We start from the raw sequence: 6,568 nt of genomic DNA on the forward strand, positions 1-6,568 counted from the left end.
CAGCAAACTATGATTGCACCATTGCATGCCAGCCTTGGTGACACAGCTAGACCCTGTCTCTATTTTTTTTTTTTTTTTTTGAGACGGAATCCCGCTCTGTTGCCCAGGCTGGAGTGCAGTGGCACGATCTAGGCTGACTGCAACCTCTGCCTCCCGGGTTCAAGCAATTCTCCTGCCTCAGCCTCCCAAGTAGCTGGGATTACAGGCGTGTGCCACCACGTCTGGCTAATTTTTTTTATTTTTAGTATAAATGGGGTTTCGTCGTGTTAGCCAGGATGATCTCGATCTCCTGACCTCGTGATCTGCCCGCCTTGGCCTCCCAAAGTGCTGGGATTACAGACGTGAGCCACCACACCCTGGCTTTTTGTTTGTTTTTGAGAAGGAGTCTTGCGCTGTTGCCCAGGCTGGAGTGCAGTGGTGTGATCTCGGCTCACTGCAAGCTCTGCCTCCCGGCTTCACGCCATTCTCCTGCCTCAGCCTCCCAAGTAGCTGAGACTACAGGCACCCGCCACTACGCCTGGCTAATTTTTTGTATTTTTAGTAGAGATGGGGTTTCTCCACGTTGGTCAGGCTGGTCTCGAACTCCCAACCTCAGGTGATCCGCCTGCCTTGGCCTCCCAAAGTGCTGGGATTACAGGCGTGAGCCACCACGCCTGGCCGTTTTTAAAAAATTTTGTAGTTGGGTATATTCCTGTTGCCCAGGCTGTCCTGGAACTCCTGGCCTCACGCAGTCCTCCTGATTCAGCCTCCCAAAGTTGAGATTACAGGCATGAGCCACTGCACATGAGCAGAAAGTTCTATATCTTGATAGTGGCAGTGGGTATTCAGATATATCCATTTGCTAAGCCTCATCAAACTGTACAAAGTGCGACCCTGTCTCAAAACAACCTATATGCTTAAAATGAGTGCATTTTATTGTATGTAAACTTCAATAAAGTTTATTTTAAGTAATAAAACAGCTGTCCATGGAAATATTTATACAAAGAGGAGGGGGTCTTTGAAGACACTCAGAATTCAGAGATTATTTTTAAATCTTGCCAAAAAAAACCCTCCAAACCAAGAAGACTTTAACCTCGAAAACCACACAGGAGGGAGGGTGAGGCGGGAGGATTGGAAATGCCTGTTATTCTAATTGGATGTTGTGCTTGATAATTGTTGTCATGGTATTGATATTAAAATATTAAAGTAGCAATTAAAATATCAAGTGACATCTCTGTAGATTTAAGGATATAAACACTTGTATTTATATATATATATGGGCCGAAGGTGGTGGCTCACACCTGTAATCCAGGCACTTTGAGAGGCAGAGATGGGAAGATCACTTGAGGTCAGGAGTTCGAGACCAGCCTGGTCAATATAGCAACACTGCATCTCTATTAAAAAAAATCTGACCTGGTGCAGTGGCTCACACCAGTACACCCGGCACTTTGGGAGGCCAAGGCAGGCAGATCACGAGGTCAGGAGATCGAGGCCATCCTGGCTAACACGGTGAAACCTCGTCTCTACTAAAAAATACAAAAAATTAGCCATGCATGGTGACACGCGCCTGTAGTCCCAACTACTCGAGAGGCTGAGGCAGGGAGGTGGAGGTTGCAGTGAGCTGACATTGTGCCACCACACTCCAGCCTGGGTGACAGAGCAAGACTTCATCTCAAAAATGAATAAATAAAAATTTTTAAAAAAAGTTTTTAAAAAAATCTATACATTTCATATATATATGTGTGTGTGTATATATATATGATGAAAATTGATAGTTCCCTTTTCTCTCTATATATGAGTGTATTAAAAAAACCCGTGACTCTGTCAATTCCTTCTTCAAACATAAATTTGAAAGTCTTTCAGGCTGGGCACGGTGGCTCATGCCTGTAATCTCAACACTTTGGGAGCCTGAGCTGGGAGGATTGCTTGAGGCCAGCAGTTCAAGTCCAGCCTAGGCAACATAGTGAGACCCTGACTACAAACTTTTTTTTTTTGTTTTTGAGACAGACTTTCACTCTTGTTGCCCAGGCTGGAGTGCAATGGTGAGATCTTGGCTCACTCCAGCTTCCGCCTCCTTGGTTCAAGTGGTTCTCCGGCCTCAGCCTCCCGAGTAGCTGGGTTTACAGGCATGTACCACCATGTCTGGCTAATTTTGCATTTTCAGTAGAAATGAGGGTTTCTCCATGTTGGTCAGGCTGGTCTCGAACTCCCAACCTCAGGTGATTCACCTGCCTCAGCCTCCCAAAATGCTGGGATTACAGGCGTGAGCCACCATGCCCAGACTAAAAAATGTTTTTTTTTTGAAATGGGTCTTGCTCCCTTCTCGCAGGCTGGAGTGCAGTGCTGTGATCTCAGCTCACTGCAACCTCCAGCTCCCAGGTTCAAGCAATTCTCCTTCCTCAGCCTCCCGATTAGCTGGGATTACAGGTGTGCACCACCACACTCGGCTAATTTTTGTATTTTTAGTGGACATGGGCTTTTGCCATGTTGGCCAGGCTGGTCTTGAACTCCTGACCTTAGGTGATCCACCCACCTTGGCCTCCCAAAGTGCTAGGATTACAGGCATGAGCCACCACACCTGGCCAACAAAATGTTTTAAAAATTAGCTGGGCATAGGGTCGGGCATGAAGGCTCACACCTGTAATCCCAGCACTTTGGGAGGCCGAGGCAGGCAGATCACCTGAGGTCAGGAGTTCAAGACCAGCCTGGCCAACATAGTGAAACCCCGTCTCTACTAAAACTACAAAAATTAGCCAGGCATGGTGACGCACCTGTAATTCCAGCTATTCAGGAAGCTGAGGAAGGAGAATCGCTTGAACCTGGGAGGCGGAGGTTGCAGTGAGCTGAGATTGGTCCAATGTACTCCAGCCTGGGCGACAGAGTGAGACTCCGTCTCAAAAAAAAAATACATAAATAAAATTTTTTTAAAAAATTAGCTGGGTGTGATGGCATGTGTCTGTAGTCCCAGCTACTTGGGAGGCTAAGGCAGGAGGACCACCTGAGCCCAGGTTATCGAGGCTACAGTAAACTGTGATGTAGCCTGGGTGACAGTGCAAGACACTTTCTCAAGAAAAAAAAGTCTTTGCCTGGTGGTATGGCAGAGTGATTTAGAGTGACAGCATAAACACTTGGAAACAGATTGATTAGGTCAAATTCCCAGTTCCGCATCTTACTAGCTCTGCGGTGTTAGAAAAGTTACTGAACCTTCATGTGTCTCAGTTTTCACATTTGAGAAATGGTAATAATAATAGTCCCTATCCTGTGGTTTGGTTATGGCTTGTTTGGCCCCACCAAGTGTTGTGTTGAAATTTGATTCCCCGCAGGGTCCAGTGGCTCACGCCTGTAATCCCAGCACTTTGGGAGGCCGAGGCAGGTGGATCACCTGAGGTCAGGAGTTCGAGACCAGCCTCAACATGGAGAAACCCCGTCTCTACTAAAAATACAAAATTAGCCGGGCATGCATGCCTGTAATCCCAGCTACTCGGGAGGCTGAGGCAGGAGAATTGCTTTAAACTGGGAGGCGGAGGTTGTGGTGAGCCAAGATGGCGCCATTGCACTCCAGTCGGGGCAACAAGAGCGAAACTCCATCTCAAAAAAAAAAAAAAAAGAAAAAGAAAAAGAAATTTGATTCTCAATGTTGGAAGTGGGGCCTTGTGGGAGGTGTTTAGGTCATAGGGGCAGGTCCCTCATGAATGGCCTGGTGCCATTCTCGTGGCAGTTAGTGATTCTCACTCTTTTATCTTTTCTTTTTTTTTTTTTTTAATTTTTTGAGACAGAGTCTTGCTCTGTTCCCCCAGGCTGGAGTGCAGTGGTGTGATCTTGGCTCACTGTGACCTCCACCTCCCGGGTTCAAGTGACTCTCCTGCCTCAGCTTCTCTAGTAGCTGGGATTACAGGCACCTGCCACCATGCCTGGCTAATTTTTGTATTTTTAGTAGAGATGGTGTTTTACCTTGTTGGCCAGACTGGTCTTGAACTCCTGACCTCAGGTGATCTGTCCACCTCTGCCTCCCAAAGTGCTGGGATTATAGGCGTGAGCCACTGCCCCTGGCCTGAATTACTGATTTTTACATACTGTATAAACGTCTGCATCCTACTTTTTCTTACTTTCGTTAAGTTTGGCCTAAAGCTGCCTCATAAACAGTGAACTGTATTCTAATTTAAGCATGTCAACATTTCACTAATGAAATATAAAAGTAAAATTTAAAAAAAAGAAAATATGAAAAAAAAAAACCATGTAAGCATTTGGGAAAAAGCCTTTAGGCCTTGTCAGTTCCCAGAATGTATTTATTTTCACTACGTTGGGGACTCCATTTCCAGTACTGAGGTCCATTTTCAGAAGGTGGATTTGATGAGCATGAAGAAAGGGGGTGGGGGAGTAATCATACAAACAATTGTGTCCAGGCCAGGTTCCTAGGACATGAGGGCTCCCTCTGTATGGCAGAGACACCTGACATCCGTAATTGCTGTGCACCCTGCGAATGACTTTATGGTCTAAGCAGAATGTATGTTCAGAGCCCCAGCTAAGGAATCAGGAGTGGCAAGATCCTGGAAGGATGCCAATCCATGAAACCCTACGTCAAGAGGTCAAGCTGGTCACTTGTTTTCTTTTTTTTTTTTTTTTTTGAGTAGGAGTTTCACTCTTGTTGCCCAGGCTGGAGTACAATGGCGCGATCTGGGCTCACTGCAATCTCCGCCTCCCAGGTTCAGGCGATTCTCCTGCCTCAGCCTTCCCGAGTAGCTGGGATTACAGACATGTGCCACCATGCCCAGCTAATTTTGTATTTTTAGTAGAGATGGGGTTTCTCCATATTGGTCAGGCTGGTCTTGAGCTCCCAACCTCAGGTGATCTGCCCACTTCGGCCTCCCAAAGTGCTGGGATGACAGGCGTGAGCCACCGCGCCCGGCCAAGGCACTTGGTTTCTTAGTTCACCCACTTGGCCCTCTTCCAAGTTGTACTTTCCTTCTTTCCTTCCTGTTCTAAAGTTTTTTAATAAAGTTTTTTTTCCTGAAATGGCATCTCACTATGTAGCCCAGGCTGGAGTGCGGTGGCGTGATCTGAGCTCACTGCAACCTCTGCCTCCTGGATTCAAGCATTTCTTCTGTCTCAGCCTCCTGAATAGTTGGGATTACAGGTGCCTGCCACCACACCTGGCTAATTTTTGTATTTTTAGTAGAGATGGGGTTTCTCCGTGTTGGCCAGGTTGGTCTCAAACTCCTGACATCAAGTGATCCTCCCGCCTTGGCCTCCCAAAGTGCTGGAGTTTGGAGTTACAGGCCTGAGCCTCTGTGCCTGCCTTTTTTTTTTTTTTTTTTTTTTTTTTTTTTTAAGACTAAGTCTTGCTCTGTCGCCAGGCTGTAGTGCAGTGCGGTGCAGTGGTGCGATCTCAGCTGACTGCAACCTCTGCCTCCTGGCTTCAATCAATTCTCCTGCATCAGCCTCCCGAGTAGCTGGGACTACAGGCGCATGCCACCATGCCCAGCTAATTTTTTAGTAGAGACGGGGTTTCATCATATTGGCCAGGCTGGTCTCAAACCCCTGACCTCGTATCCGCCCACCTCCGCCTCGCAAAGTGCTGGGATTACAGACGTGAGCCACTATGCCCGGCACTGGCCTGCTTTTTAATAAACTTTTACTACTGCTCTGCAACTTGCCTCCCTCTGGCTTTCTGCCTTATGCCCCTCAGTGCAATTCTTTCTTCTGAGGAGGCAAGAATTGAGGTTGTTGCTGATGTGTAGGGATTCACCACCCGGAACTCCACCAGTAACAGGTCGAGGATGCTAGTTGAAAATGTTATGTAAGCTGCATGCTTTTTACAAATGGTAGTGGTTCTCATGTCCAGCAATGGCCACTGCACCGTCCCTGTATGAAAGTCCCCTCCATAAACCTATGTCTCCTTTGCTGTCTCCAGATCTCCTCCTCTACCTCTCCCACACGGTGCCTTCCCTACTGGAGTAAAGTGGGGTCCCGCGGGGCACCCTTTCCCTGCAATTTTTTTTTTTTTTTTTGAGACAGAGTCTCGCTTTGTTTCCCAGGCTGGAGTGCAGTGGTGCGATCTCGGCTTACTGCAGCCTTTGCCTCCCGGGTTCAAGCGATTCTCCTACCTCACTTTCCTGAGTAGCTGGGATTACAGGCACGCACCATCACGCTGCACTAATTCTTTTTTTTTTTTTTTTTTGTATTTTTACAAAATAGGGACGGGGTTTCACTATTTGTTGGCCAGGCCGGTCTCGAACTCCTGGCCTCAAGTGATCTGCCCCCCTCGGGTTCCCAAAGTGCACCTGGCCTCTCTCCCTGCATCTTTATGTGCCTGCAACACTAAGAGGGAGCTCTTGGCCCCTGGGTTAAGGTCAAGGCTCCAGAAGCCCAGGGTCAAGGCTATGGCCGCATCCCAAGGACGTGCATCCCTGCAAGAGGCTGCATCAGACAGGCATGGAAGAGGCTCCGCTGGGGCCTCCTTAAATTCCTGCTGGGAAAAGCAAGTGGAGGTGCTCCTTGAAGAAACAGGGGGATCCCACCGATCTCAGGGGTTCTGTTCTGGCCTGCGGCCCTGGATCGTCCAGCCTGGATCGGGGTGGGGAGCAGACCT

This window comes from Pongo abelii, chromosome 6 (assembly GCF_028885655.2).
Source record: "Pongo abelii isolate AG06213 chromosome 6, NHGRI_mPonAbe1-v2.0_pri, whole genome shotgun sequence".
NCBI classification, from domain to species: Eukaryota; Metazoa; Chordata; class Mammalia; order Primates; family Hominidae; genus Pongo; species Pongo abelii.